Consider the following 15,789-nt stretch of genomic DNA (forward strand, 5'->3'; position numbering starts at 1 on the left):
ATGTGCTCATACACCTAGAGGCCAGACAGTTCTCTTACTAATAAAACAAGGTTTTGGATATCACTAAAGCAGACATAGCAGGTTAATACTTCCTTTTTTGGGGAGTTATCGTGAAGAATATGGCTGGGGATTTGTATGTCTGAGAGCAAAAACAAAACACGGCATAATTTGCTGTATTTGTTGCCAACTGTAGAGAATTTGAAGATTGTTACTTCAGTCTTTGATGATAAGCCAGGCGACTTCTCGGTCGTTGAAATTGGTGTTGGAAATTTTCACAACATTTATCATCTGGATAACCTAATAGAGAGTTAAGCAACCTGATGTTGCAGCTGCTTTGAAGAGAATATCCAAATCTTTAGTTTCAAAGGGACTAGAGAATATCACATGGTTAAAGTGGTTCTAAAGGCTGAAGGTTTTTTTTTTCACCTTACTGCATTCTCTGCATGAAGGTAAAATAAATCTTCAGTATGCAGCCCCCCAGCCCCTTTTATACTGACTAGAGATGTCAAATTTCCAGAGATTTCCAAGCCATGGGGGGGGGGGGGGGGGGGGTTGGAAGGGGATTTTCAGGAAAATTTAAATAAGAAAAATTCAGTGTGGGGTAGTCTTACAAATTGAAAGCCATTTTGTTACCCTACTAATTTCAACTTTGCTCTGGAAAACTTTCCACAGTGCAATTTCTGCTCAAACTCTAGATAAGGGTACCTGTTACCTTTGGAGGCATAAAGTTTGAAATCTCAGGGGACCCCTGAAATGTCCAGCGCACGGAACATTGATGTGATGTGGGCTGTAGATATAACAAATATTCTTTGAGCATTAAACAATAGAATATTAAAAATTACCTCCTTAATGTGAAACTTGTGCTTGCTTTTTTTTTTGCACAGATGCTCAATTCTGGGTCAAACGTGAGATAAGCAGTGTACAGGAGGTCAGCAGGGCAGAGCACAAGGGATCCAGGAGGGAGCAGTACAGGGGGGCCAGAAGAGAACAGTATAGGGGGTCAGGAGAGAACAGTACAGGAGGGTCAGGAGAGAACTGGAAAGAGAGAGGGGCACTGGACAGAACAGAACAGGGGGGCCAGGAGGGAAGAGTATGGGGGTGCCAGGAGGGAACAGAGGTTTCTCTACAATCTACCCACCCAGGGGGGCCAGGAGTAAACAGTACTGGAGGGCACAATACTGGGGTCTGTAGTGGATTTCCCTCATTCAGAATAGTTCAGATAAGCTGCTGGATTGTATCTGGTATGCTGATCTCCACCTGCCCTCTTCTCTCGTCCCTCCTGGGTGATGTCGTATACAGGCACCTGGAACAGACAGAGGAGGGGAGGGCCAGCTGGGATCGGTGAAGGACAGTGATGCAAGCTGTTTCCCTTTGCAGCTTGTCAGCCATGTGGGAATGCAATCTACCAAACTTCAGCTTGTGATGGACAGGCAGATCGTGACGGAACCCCTGGGGACCTCTCACAGAGCCCTGATTGAGAAACATGGTTCTAGTTGTTGGTTTCACCATTTTACTGAGTGGAGGAAATGAAAAACCAATTTACTGACCAGATTATAGGTCAGTGAAGGTGGCGAACATCAATAGGATGTTGTAAAGGTTATAAAGATAAACTCATTTGTCAAATTTACTCTCTTACCTGTCAATTAAGGCCTGAGAGGAGGACAGAAACTATCATCTACTGTATCCTAACAATCGCCCAGCTGTAGGAGGTAAAAGATGGAGCTTACAAGCAAACTAAATTGGAGCCTTTGCCATGCAGTGCCCCCTAGTGGCAGAAATGCACATTTCTCTTGTCTGAGAACTGCATTGAGAAATACAGTGTTACTTAAATTGTATTACGGGATTTGTCATCAGTTGAAAGAACTTTATATAAAGTCTCAGAAACCTTTCATTAAAGTTTTCATGTTATATGGTTTATAGTACCATGTCACAGATATATTTATCATTTTAAAATAACATAGTCCATGCTTTTTCCCCAGAAAAACAATAAAAATGACTTTAGGGAAAAAAAATTTTTTCCAGGCCTTCCCATTTCTATACCTATACCTACCTACCCGAGTCCAATCTCAATCTGGCAATGTGCATGAGAGCATAGACTCTTGGCTCTCTCCCTCCTCTTCGGCTCCGACACCATTGGCTCCCACTGCTGTCAATCACAGGCAGTAAGGAGGGAGACGGGGGGAGGGGGGGTTGGCTGATTGAGCTGCACTCAGTCTATGGACACCAAGAGCTAGTCTTGCTATGAGGGCACTTGGTGGAGGGCAGGAGCACCGGTAAGGGACTTGAGAAGAGGCGTATTGGGGCTGCACAGAGTAAGTATGACCTGTTTGTTTTTTTTTCTTTTTTAAGTGTGAACATTTACAAATCACTTTCAGTATTAAAGCGATTATCTTGTAAAATTTACATACATGTTTTGGGGGAAAGATCGGCTTCTAGCTTTAACTTCCCAGCATTAGGCTCAAGAGTATGGTTTCTATCAAAGTCTAATCAAAGTGCCTTTTAGGTAAGATAACATAAGCAGATTTTCTATAGAGAAATGTCATTAAGGCCTTCTCTGCAACATCAACTGTATATGCACAGCTCCTTTATTTAAAGAGTGAAACTGTTCTGCTGTTCACAACCCTAAGCATATTAAAGCAACCCAGTCAATTAGTTAAAAGAAACAAAACTGCAGAACTATGATAAAAATAACAAGCGGCTTATGGGGGCACTTGCCTGTCTTGTGGCTTGACTGTGGAAATGCAGGCACAGTGGCAAAAGTGTTTAGCACTTAGGGTCGTCGGTTCAAATCCCAACCACGGCACTACCTGCCTGGAGTTTGCATTTTCTCCCTGTGCCTGCGTGGGTACTCCAGTTTCCTCCCACACTCCAAAGACATGCTGGTAGGTTGATTGGATCCTGTTTAAATTGGCCCCAATATGTGTACTGCAGGTATGAATGTGAGCTAGGTACCTTAGACTGTAAGCTCCTTGTGGGCAGGGACTGAATAAATGTCACTCTGTAGCAAAGCTTCCAGTGCTGAATCTATGTGACTTCTCAGGCTGGTCGAAGAGTGGGTCCCCTGCTGGCTGCTCTGGTTCCTCCTACTGACTCTTAGTGTGGAACCACAGTGTCCACTGGGGCACACTCTCGTCCACACACCCGTAAGTGTGGCAGAAGCTCAGGGTCAGGAGCTCTGCTACATAGTAAAGTTTAAAGCAAATAGGCTATGGGACAAGCAAGTATAAAGCTGCTTTCATCCCAGGGTTCTGCGATTTTAATTTTTTTTTTTTTTAACCCTAACTAAAGCAAAACTTTTTTTTAGTTTTGGATAGAGTGAATCGTAATTAGAATGCTTGTCAGTTTTTATTTCTGTCTGTGTCCCCATTAGGTAGATTCACTCTATTTGTCCTGTTTACCATTATGAATGAAAGTAAAAATAAATCCCCAAAAGTAATAGAGGGGAAATCTTCCAATGGGGACACTAGTTCTGGTGACCCCAGAGGAATTCCCCTAATTTGCAGGGATTTCCTCTCAATTCATATTTGGCTATCGGACAAGAAGTGAAGGGAAATCTCTCCAAAAGGAACACAGATGGCGAAAAAAAAAAACTGACGGGTTATACCCTCCCTTGCGCTATCCAAAACAGGGAAAAAAGGTTTTGCCTATAGTTCTACTTTAAACTTACATGAAATTGCTGACTGTTGGGTAATGTCTAAGCCCTTATCTAAAATTAGCAAGATTATGCAGTGCCAACATTAATTAAATGGTGTAGAAAAGTGCTATCAAACCTATCGCCATCTATGGGAGCATTCCATAATATATATACACAAACACACACTGTGCTTTTGAAACATTCATTGCATGACAAGATTTCCAGAGCGCTACAAATTGAGAGATAGCACAGCAGAGCAACTTGCTTTGAGGCTTTATAAGTCTGATTGAAACCTCAGAAACCCTCTGCAGTCTAAGGGATGGGCCACTGCTGTGATGATTCATTGAGTTCTGTAAACAGTCAGATTCTTTAAAGCCATTTTCAAACTGATCTTTGGCAAAAAATGATATGCGTTCTTACTGCATTTTTTAAAAGGACATGCGATTCAAAAACTGCACCAAAAATGCAACGTGTTTTAGATGGATTTCAAAGGGAAGGTGCGCATTTGGTGCATTTTCTGCACCAAAAATGCAAAAAGCTGGACTTTGAAAAATGCACCAGACCCACAACGCATCAGTGTGAAAAGATCCATAGGAATACATGGTTACATATTTTTCTTCGCTTTATTTTTTTTCAATGCAAAGGCAGAAGAAAAATAGATCAGTGTGTGAAAGCAGCCTAACATGAACTGGAAAGGATACAAAGGTAAAATATGTGGAAATCATACTAGAGCTCCAGTTGTGGAATGGAAAGCAGACTGTTAATATTGACCAAAAAGTACATATACACTATACACTGCAATTAAGTTCCAACACACTTTGAATGATGAACTACAGTGGTTGTACCTTCTCTATTTTCTGTTTAGCCTTATTACCTCCACAAAAACCATGTTCACTATTGAGAGAGACTTTGTTGCTGGTGAAAAGTCTAAGGTTTATCATCTCTTTTTCCACTCAGCCAACAAGTGCTGAACACTGTGGTTCATACACTCTGTGGGTGAAGGTAAAAAACCTTCTGTGTGTAGTAGCCCCCCCCCCAACATTTACCTGAGCCCCCTCTCGATCCAGTGATGTCCAGGAGAGTCTTGGTTCTCTGGGGATACTTACTCCTGCCATTGGCTCCAGCAGCTGTCAATCACAGCCAGTAAGCCAATCAAGAGAGGGAGGAAGCAGGGTCGAGCTGCGGCTGTGTGTGTGAATGGACACGTAGAGCCGTGGCTCGGCAGTGTGCCTGCCCAGGTGCCCCCATAGCAAGCTGTGTGCTAGTGGGGCACCTGACAGGAGGGAGGGGCCAGTAGTACCAGCTGGGGACCTGAGAAGGATCCGGGCAGCTCTGTGGAAAACCACTGCACAGAGCAGGTAAGGATGACATGTTTGTTATTTTAAAAGAAAAAAAAAAAGCAGACTTCAGAATCACTTTAATTGAACAAGCTGAGGTTAGAAGCCGATTGATTCTATGCAGAAGTGAGCCTAATATTGCACTTTCCAGCTTTAGCAAATAAATCCCTCTGGAAAATTTCAGCCTCAGTAACAATAGGTTAAATTGACCATAAACCAGTAGGAATTATGTAAGGAAATGTTTGTTTTCAAAATATTTGTTTGCTTTTCTAAAGTTTAGTGGGTTCAAATGGATGATAATTTTTGAGCATAGTGATGAGAGTTTGGAATTGTTCTTTTGATAAAATTTTCATCCTAATTTTCAAAGCCAGCCATAGAATCTTGGCCAGTTCAGCAGGGACCAGCTGAGATTAAAACCATGCATGGGTAGGCTGACTGTACCCAAGTTAATCAACCGATCAACTTGGGTACAACCAGCTTGTCAGATTATTTATGTGATTATTGCCAGTGGCTAAAGCTGCTAGCAATAATCACTGTGTTCTCCTGGCAGGGATGGCACTCCTGCTGGGAGAACGCAGCTCTGCGGGAGGGATTCCCCCATCAACACAGTCTGTGTTGATGGGGGAATCAAGACATTTTCTTTTCTTCCACCCATGGTTTCAGGAAAGAAAAATCGCACCACCATGGCCAGCTTAACTGAAATGTGAAAAAGTGGTTTTCATTTTGGAAAAATCATACAAAACATGAAACACACCTGCTTCATATATCTGGGATGCCATTCAAGCAGCAGGCTTGGACAAAATTTAAGGGCTTTCGAATGAAATTAGTTGACTCAATGATGGCAAGATGGAATGCTCTGACAAACGATTTTTCAGGAATTCCATACAAAATTTTGAACTAAAATGTTACTGTTGTATGGCCATTTGTAGACATACATGGGTAATGTGAAAGTAGTAGCCAGAATGACAAAAAGCAGATGGCAATTAATCTACTCACAATAGTGGATTTGAAAAAGATATCCAACTAGTAACAGCATCCTAATGAATATCTGATGTCAGCTCTTCGGAATGGAGACATAGGACGGCATCCCTAGTACAGCCCCTTTTCCACCCTTGGGTATCCTAGCAGACACATTATTATTATACAGATTTTATATAGCGCCAACAGTTTGCTCAGCGCTTTACAATATAAAGGAAGACAATACAGCAACAATGCAGTTCAATACAAGAGGGTTAGGAGGGCCCTGCTCATTGGAGTTTACAATCTAAGAGGGAGGGGCTGGTGGTACAAATGGTAATAACTGTGGGGGATGAACTGATAGGAGAAATAGAAGATTCGGTTACTTGCTGAAGGCTGGATAGGCTTCCCTAAAGAGATAAGTTTTCAGAGATTGCCTAAAAGTGGGCAGAGTAGGCGATAGTTGAATAGATTGGGGTAGAGAGTTCCAGAGGATGGGGAGGTTCTGGAGAAGTCCTGGAGATGAGCATGGGAGGAGGAGACAAGGGAGCTAGAGAGCAGGAGGTCGTGCAAGGAGCAGAGAATACGGTTTGGATGATATTTGGAGACACGATTGGTGATGTAATTTGGGGCAGAGTTATAAATGGTTTTATATGTGATTGTTAATGTTTTGAATTTTATTCGTTGAGCAATGGGAAGCCAGTGGAGGGATTGGCAGGTATGGAATGGTTAGTAAGGTGGAGGAGTCTGGCAGCAGCATTCATGATAGACTGCGATGAGGTAGGCCAATGAGGAGGGAGCTACAATAGTCAAGGCGAGATAACAAGGGAGTGAATAAGTTGCTTAGTGGTTTCAGAAGTTAAGAACGGGCGTATCTTGAAGATTTGCGGAGGTGAAGTCTACAAAATTTGTGCAGCAATTGGATTTGGGGCTGAAAGGACAGATGGGAGTCATAAGCTGTTATGACTAGAGTTGTGTCAATGTTTTAAACCACAATCCTACATTTCCTACATTGACTATTTGTAATAAAATTAAGGAAATAAATACTAATAAACCTACTATAAATAATAATTACAAATAGTAAATCTACTAACTCTGGGTGAAGGAATAAATTGTGCATCATACATACACTTAACTTTGTACATGCTGTTTAAATTAAATGCAGAATGCAAAAAATACTGCAAAGTCTTCGGCCGGTACCTGAGCACTGGTAAAAACTAGAAAAGAATCCCTTTTCTGCACCTTCAACAGCGGCTGCTGCCTCCACCACCCACGTGTGCACCAAATTGTTGTCCACTTGCACTTTTATGTTACATCATGTCAACATTACACTTCGTAGGACGAAAGCCCAGAAATAGGACGCAAGTGGGTACAGATTTTAATGACCCCCACTGAGAAAACCATAGTTTAAAAAAAACCACTAACCCCACTGACTACTTTTACATTTGCCAATACAAACCCTTTAAATGTCTATTGAGCTGTATTTTAGTGCACACACTAATGAACTGTATATATACACACACTGTAATAAAAAAAAGTTTAAAAAAATACCATGAAAGTCTGACTGGCTCTAGAAATTGTAGAATTTCTAAACCCACTACAATGACATTTTGAAAGAAGCCACTTTATTCCCATTCAAGATAAACTGACCCGATTAAAGAAATTACAGGCATTACTGAAACAACTATTTATATTATTAAAGGTAGGAAATTGCACTCAAAACAAGACACTGAAATTGTTAACATCTGTATTTAGAACTGCCACTTAAAATTCAGCTCTGTCTAGTGTTTAGGATCTGGGTTCTCAGTATGCTGGGCTTACATCTTGCTAAGCAGATTGAGTATTTTTCAGACAAAGTGAACATGAAGAAGCAATTGTGTTGGGGAAAAAAAAACCCTCTGGGATGATTGACAATCTTTAAGGATAGGTTCATATTTTTGTGTCTGCATTTTCATTTTTTTGTGCTTTTTTGGGATTTTTGATGTGTTTTTCATGTGCTTCCAATAAAGTCCACATTGCCAAAATGCACAAATAAAGCACCCGTACCTCTTTGCAAGTCATGTTGCACAAGTGCAAACAGGCCCCATAGACAATAAATGGGATTCATCCTTTTGTAATGCCTTGCCAAAGCGTGACAAACTGCACAGATGTGAAGATATACATATTGATTTATAATATATTTTACATAACTTAAAGGAGTATTAATCCCAAAAGCAAACATTATATTGCCGATTACCAATTCTTAGATGTGATGACTGTATTAGCGTCCTTTTTTCAGCTCTCTTCTATTTTCATCTGGGGATTCATCCAGCACTTCTGTTATTCAAAAGCAAAAGCTCTCCAGCAGAATGCATCAGTTTACACTGATAGGACAAACCACTGGCAGTGGTGCTTACAAGGATTAGCATTTATTTCCGTATGTAAAACCTTTATCCCAAAAGAAATAACAAAAAACAAAAAACTGTTGCTGTAATGGATTATAAAAGTGTGAGCTGGACTTTGGCTTCAATTCTTCAATTTGGTATTGTATTTAAATCTACCAATACATGTAACACTTCCATCCCAAGACTAACAATGCTGTGGTCTGCTGTGCCTCTTGTGCTCATTCCTCCAGAGTAGTATCTCATTAATACAGAAGGTATGTTACTGGGCAGATCACCAGGTGAAAACAGAGGGGAAAAAAAAAACGAAGAAAAACCCATGCAGCTGCCACATCTAATGATTGGTAAGCTACATTTTTGGTTTGGGGTTTAATTTTGCTTTAATTAGTAATAATTAAAGCGTGCTGGTCCTGTAGTTTGCAAATATCTAACTTAAGAAACCAGCACTCTTAATGTGATTCACACACCATCTATGAATGTATGTATCTGACTGAGTGCACATAAGGTGTAAAGCCACCCTCCTGCCTCTCCCTCTTCCAAGTGACTGACAGCACAGCTCAAATCTGCGTTGTCCATAACACAGGGTTAATGTGACGCAAACAGGGTGCGCATGCCCCTACCTGAAAGTTCGGGGAAATGTTGCCTTGAGACTTGCAGTTGGAGGCAGTGAAAACCACACAGAACATAATATTTAATGGAGAATGTGTTACAAGCTCTGTTTCTTTTGCATGCTAGTCTCATATTGAAAGTGAAGAGGTTACTAAAACATGAAAATTCTTGTACGACAGAATAAAAATTTAAAAGTGATGTATCGTATTTTTGGACAAAAACTGTACAGATTAAAATGAAATTGTGCAATCTAGTATTGTACAAGAAAAAATATTCCTGCTTGTCCCTTCAAATTTCAGACGACAGCTGTGTACCAAGGATCAGATTATCATACGATCGCTTTGAAAGTGGTATTTTTCGTATGATTTTCTGAATATGTGTACTAGGCTTTAGTATCACTTTAACCTAAGATATTTTCAGGTACGGATAGACAGCAGGTGGGATGCAGGAGGGGAGCACAGGCAAGGCCCAAGCTGTGTAAACATGGTTCATTTATTATCAAGAGTTGATTTAGTTATGTTTAAATGCAAACATGGAATGCTGATGTTATGAGATACCAAACAAGGTCCATCAACTCCTACACAAATTTTAGGATCCAGGACTGCTGGATCTTCTTATCATTAGAACTAGTGTTGCACCGAAATTAAAATTCTGGTGCTAAAACCGAAACTTCAAAATGCACTTGCCCTAAAACCGAAACCAAAATGTATTTTTTTAAAAATAAATATATATTCATTTTTAAAAACTGCGCACTTTGATTAAAAAAAAAAAAAAAAACACAACAATATATGCCCCAGTTTGTTTGCAAAATATGAAAGAGGATGTTACAGCGAGTAAATAGATACCCAACATATCACGCTTTAAAATTGCGCAAGCTTGTGGAATGGCATGAAACTGGGGTACTTAAAAATCTCCATGGGTGATGCTTTAAAAAGTTCAGCAGGTTAGCAGTGTAAAGATAGAGAGGAGGTCTAGTGCGAGAATTATTGCTCTTGCTCTGAAGTTCGTGGCGATACCTCACGGGTGTGGTTTGAACACAATTTACATATGTGGGAATGGCCTACGTATGCGTTCACCACTACGTGCGAGCACGGGGGACGGGGGCACTTTAAACTTTTTTTTTTATTATTTATTTAATGGTTTTTCGGGGAGTTTTTTTGCACTGTAGAATTTGAAAAAATGTTTTAATCTTTTATTCTTATCACAAGAAATGCATGCATCCCTTGTGATAGAAATAATGAGGACCTGTCACTATTTATGGAGAGATATGGGGTCAATAAGACCCCACATCTCTCCTCTGCAATGTAAAGCATTGGATGAAAAAAAAAAAAAAAGCATTGATCTAGTGCTTTAAAAAAATGGCTGGAACTGGAAGTGGCATTGCCCTGGTCCTCCAAAGGCATAGAGATTAATGGAGGCCATCTTTCCTGAGAAGGCTGAGAACTACCGAGCGGTGGCTGATGACAGCAGAGGCAGGTGGGCGGCAGGCTTTTTTCGGCAACTGTATCGGTGCTTTTTTTTCATATCCCATGTGTTTTCGGCCCGCAAAATTTTGCTGCATTCCTAATTAGAACTGCATGTACAATGTAAACTATCAAGAACTGTAAAGTCCCACAAAAATATAACTTCATGCCCAATGATCCTCAAGTGGGGTAATTTTTACATAATCTGGTAAGGATTGAGGCAAGGAGATTGTTTTCAGCCTATCTATTGGCGGTTAGATGGTGATGTACAGCACCAGATTTTGTTCCATCACCCTTGCAAGTCAGTATTTGAGATTAAATCAACTATGGACCCAACACCATATGGAATACTACCTTTAAACATGGGGATGTCTTACAAAGTATTTCAAAACAGAAAAATACCTTGCCATCACAGGTAATAAAGGGGACATCTAAAGTACATGTTGCTCAATATAATGCCATCATGCAAGCTTAAGAAAGAAGCTGATAAAGAAAATATACTACAGCTCCTGATGCCTATGGCTTCAAAACTGTAGCAAAAATATTAATTTTCATTGAGTGCACATTTTTAAGGTCATGTTTTTCTGAAAATTTGGGACAAATAATTTTTTTACCGCTTATATAAATCCTGATGATGGCTTTATTTTAAACATTCGATGCAAGACAACGGATAACACTATGGGTTATGTGAAGTGAAAGCACAGCAGTAGCTATTTCCTTTCAGACATGGCGCCATTCAAACCTCAGATTTAAGTCATATAAAAGTGAGGTGGAGGAGCCACTCTTCTCATTTACTTGTGTGTAAATTGCTGCTTAAGCTATTGATTACTATAAGTAAGTGGCTTTCATAACAGGTGGTAAGGAGATACTGATAGACATGTGAAAAGGAGAGCTAAAGCGCCAACTGCTTGCTGATAATGAGATGCAAAAATATTAAATTTGCAAAAGTAAATAAAAATGCAATTTTACATTTTTACTCCTGACCATAATAGAAAAAGTAATAAAAACTAAAATTGGCACAGTGCTTAGGAGACGTTTATAAAGCAAGCTTCAGTATTAAAGTAAACCTCTCTAAAAATTTATCACTGCTCCAGTTTTGCTTTGCCACAAAGTCAATAACCCCCCCCCCCTCCCCGATGGGCTTTATAGTCCAATGGAAACAAACAAACAACCATGAACTATAGATAAGAGTTGTGTAGTCCCATGTTACTGCAGTAAGGACCACCAAAGAATACAATTTACTCCACACCTAAAAAACCAAAGCCATTCTTTGTTGATGGAATCTGTGGCAATGAAACAGCTGTTACAAATTCAGTCGTTTAAATAGTTAGCTGCTTATTTACAAAATTGATGAAAATTTAAAAAAAAAAGGAAAAAAAAAAAAGATAAGAAATGGAGACAAGGCCTAAGTCTGCATAAAAATCATAAGCAAGACATTCTCCTTGCATTAACCATTTAGCAAGGGGCTCTGTGCTGCAAACAGACTCAAGACAGCTGTCGTAACTGGTATCCCACACACATCACAAATGACCTGTTATTGACGTCAGTGGAAGTAAACAAGCAGTCTGTACAGAATTTGGAAAAGGACAGCAGCCAGACCAGCAGAAAGGCAGACAGACTGAAACTCTGAAATTATTCTTCAAATGCATACATGATACACACCTGGGAAATGCAACCTCTCAAAATGTTACCTGGGGACAATATAGTGCAAAAGGCAGGACTGTCCAAGTAGTATGGAGCAACCAATTCTGTACAGCAATTCTTACATAATTTGACCATGTATGGACACAGAACTGCATGTCAATTTATTAGACTCCTGTTCCCCACAGACAGAAGAGGAGACACAAGTCATGTGTCCTAACTGGCCCAAAGCACACTACATAAAAATGAAAAGCACTTTTTTAAATTTAATCTTTAGAGAAATACCAATCCAGCAGAGATATAGTAACTTTGTCATGGACCGAAAGGATGCATGGTGTGATGGTGTGTGGAGAGGAAGAGAGAAACTTTGGCTCTGCTGTGGGCAAGCAGTTTTTTTTTGCATATTGGAGCTGGATCTGTTGGCCAGCACCTGGAGCTGCATGTCTGGGGTGTCTGGAAGTTGCTTGCACCTGGTGCCGGCGGTGAGTGGGCTGGTGGAAGCCTATAAGTCGGGATGCCATTTCTGGTCACCATGGTGACCTGGGATTTGTTGAGCCCTGCCTTCCCCCCTGTCTTTTCATATACACCCTGGTTCCCCTGCTGTACATCCCTCCCCCCCTCCTCTTTATACACACTGGGTCTGGTTCCCCCCTTTATATACACCTTTCCCCCCTCCTCCTCTGTATACACACTTGTTCTGTCCTCCCCCACCACGTATACGCCCTAGGTCCGCTTACACAGTATATACTTGTATACAAACACACACCTGGACTAGTCTTAGGAGTGTACATTGAAGTTGATGCAGGAGCCCAGGGCCACCATGTTCCTGTAGAAGAAGAGAAGAGTATAGCGGCTCCCTGGGGCACAGTGAATGAACATACAGCCAAGGCAGCTCCCACGCTCCGTCCTCCACTGCATCCAGCTCCCGCTTAGAGTAATGCCAGTCTGTCTGCTTTGTCATGTTGAGGCTACGGGATGGGGGGCACACAGGCCACTGGGTATCCTCTGCCGACCCATCCGCCTACCGCACCATGTGCGTACCAGGAGGTGAGCTCCGGGGGAAAGAAGGCCAGCTTGGCGGCAATGTGGGCATGGGCACGGCGGGCAGCAGAAGAGCCAACACAGGTCCCCCAGAGAGAAGATGTTCATCCGTGGATCCTGATTCGTCATTGGGGGAGGGGACAGCAGCTGCCCAAGGAGAGGAGCTTGGCCACCCCTGACTATGTCACACCAGGCCTGACAGTCATGGAAACCATGGAGACCACCCTGACCAGCTGGGGGGAAGAGAAGGATCTGCTGCCTGGCGCCCGGGTGTTGGGCAATGAGAGTTGCCAGCGGTGAGTGGACTGAGAGCTCAGGCGCCAGGACGCAATTTCTGATCTCCATGGTGACCTGGCGCCTGGGATTTGTCGAGCCCTGTCCTAGGAACCCAAAGAGGAGAAGGCTGGTATTACAATATGTAGTTGGCCCATCAGTTGTAGGGGGGGGGGGGGGCGAAAAGTCAATGAAAGGGGGTTACTTCCAACAGAGGGCATGCCAGTAGGCTAAAGGAGACAGCAAAAATTTGCTGTTAATCTCAAAATTGGAAAGACAGAAATATAAACTCTTTCTTTGGCAAGTAAAACAGCTCCAATTTATGGGTAACAGGTAGGGGAGGGTAGCGCTACTAGAGAAGGCCACCATTTAGTAAATGCATAAAACAGCTACTTGCTCTTAGTGTTTGCGACAGTGTCTCCCATTCGGGGTAGGTCTGACAACAGCGAACAGCTGGGGGGGGGGATGAACCTCTGGGCACCACAGGAGGGAGCCTAATGACACGGGGCTAGTACCACATGAGGGCAAATGGAGATGTAGAGCTTCTACCACAGGTTGGCAGCTGGGTATTCAGGTCATGTACCACAGGCAGGTGGTTAAAGAGGTAGGGCCACTCCACTTACAGTGCAGTACTCTGGTAGCAATTGGATCATTTCTCGCTGCAGTTGCTGGGTCTTCCCTGGGAGCTACATGTTATAGAGTTCCTGCCCAGCTGCTCACATGCCAGGACTAACAGTGGAGGACTGTACTCTTGGCAACAGATCAAATACCCAGCCACCAGTGTCATTGGCTACGGCAGTTGGGAAACATATTCCCTGGACATGCCCAGGAACCCATGGGATTGTGGTAACCCAAGGGATTGTGGATAAAGGAGTTACAAAAAGCCCACACTTGCATTTGAGAAAAGGAGTCAAGGATAAACAAAATGGCTCTCATATATGTATTTTATCTGCATATTTAGTGGTTTGCCTGAAGTTAAGCTTCAAGCCATATGGCCATAACGAAATGATCATGCTGACGCTGCACATGGCTCCTTTAACAATCTGCAATTGGACAGTGTTTTGCCCTCATAAAAGGAGACCCTGTCCAGTCCCAAACATTGGTCATTTGTGTCCTATGGATAAAAGTAATCACCACATTTATGTGGTATTTCACTCTTTTTACTCTTATATAGGACATTGCCACTTATCTTTGCCAAGACATTCACTTTACTTAATGTTTTCAGTAAAAAGAAGTTTGAGGTTTGTATATTCAAGGTCATCCATAAAATCTTCAAAATGTATCACGCTACACTGGTTCCCAGCAGGTACTGTAAATCCTTGCTGGTTCTGTGTATATATTTCCAAGCACTGAACATGCATGTTAAATAAAAAACAAAGAGCGCACTGGATAGTGCATATAAAACCACTTTAAGAGTGATAAATTAAAATTGCACTTACATAGAAGTGACTTGATCAATGCGTACCACTGACACAACTCATCCAGAGAACTTGGTATTCCTCCAGATAGATGTTTTTGGTAATACTCACTGATCAAGTAATTTTATGCTTCAACTTTCATTTGTTGGGAAAAAAGTGGTTTTATCAGCACCATCCAGTGCCCTCGGTTTAAGTTTTTTTTTTTTTTCCTCCAAGGCCACTCAATATGCATATTGATATCCATACCAGGTAAAAGAGGGCAAAAAAAAAAAGGAACAACGATCTTTGACAGTGTGATCACATCTTATTTGACCACTTTTCTTATTAGACTGCTTGTTTAAAACAGGTGGTTTTAAGCACTTCTGATGGCAGAGCAAAGCATTGACCAGCCAAAGCAGAGGGCTGGAACTATCACAGTAAACTCTTTGTAAATGCAAAATCTGCATTCTCATGTACTTTCATTATGAGTGCTGAAACAGCCAGGAGTCCAAAGTAAAGCATGGCAGTGGATGTTTTCACTGACACAAAGTGAGGCTGGGGCTGTAGTACATGTGGACACTTACCATATATATATATATATATATATATATATATATATTAAAATATTATAAATATATATATACTATTATAAAATTTTACAAAGCACAAAGCTCAAAAATGCACTATAAACGAAGACCTAATTTAAAAACAAAAACCAAACAAACTTTCATGCAAACCCCTTTCACACTCCAAATCGGGTCTGCCTCTTAGTTTTCAGGCGGACCCAGTTGGACCATCCATAGACCTCTATGGACCGACACTTGTCTGCGGACACCCACTAGCATCTGATCCGATCCTGTACACCAAAAAACACCCGCAGGTATCTGTCCGGCGCATCGGATGGCGGTCGGGTGTAAATGGACAAGCGGTCCGTTTCCATCTGACTGCCCCATAGAAGACAGCAGGCTGTGTCTGTGTCCAGCTCTGCATCAGACCTGTCATCCGCCTGCTGAGTGGAGAGATCCCCCAATGAACAGGTGGAACCGCTGACAATCT

General features: G+C 41.6%; 1 protein-coding gene across 1 annotated transcript in view; it reads right to left on the reverse strand.

Moving 5' to 3' along the window:
* ISM1 (isthmin 1) overlaps positions 1–15,789 on the reverse strand; it is an 81,476-nt gene that overhangs the window by 23,594 nt on the left and 42,093 nt on the right. The gene's annotated exons all lie outside the window — the stretch shown is intronic.

The sequence above is a fragment of the Staurois parvus genome, unplaced genomic scaffold (genome assembly GCF_062004578.1).
Source record: "Staurois parvus isolate SC_StPar_1 unplaced genomic scaffold, SC_StPar_1.0 ptg000543l, whole genome shotgun sequence".
NCBI classification, from domain to species: Eukaryota; Metazoa; Chordata; class Amphibia; order Anura; family Ranidae; genus Staurois; species Staurois parvus.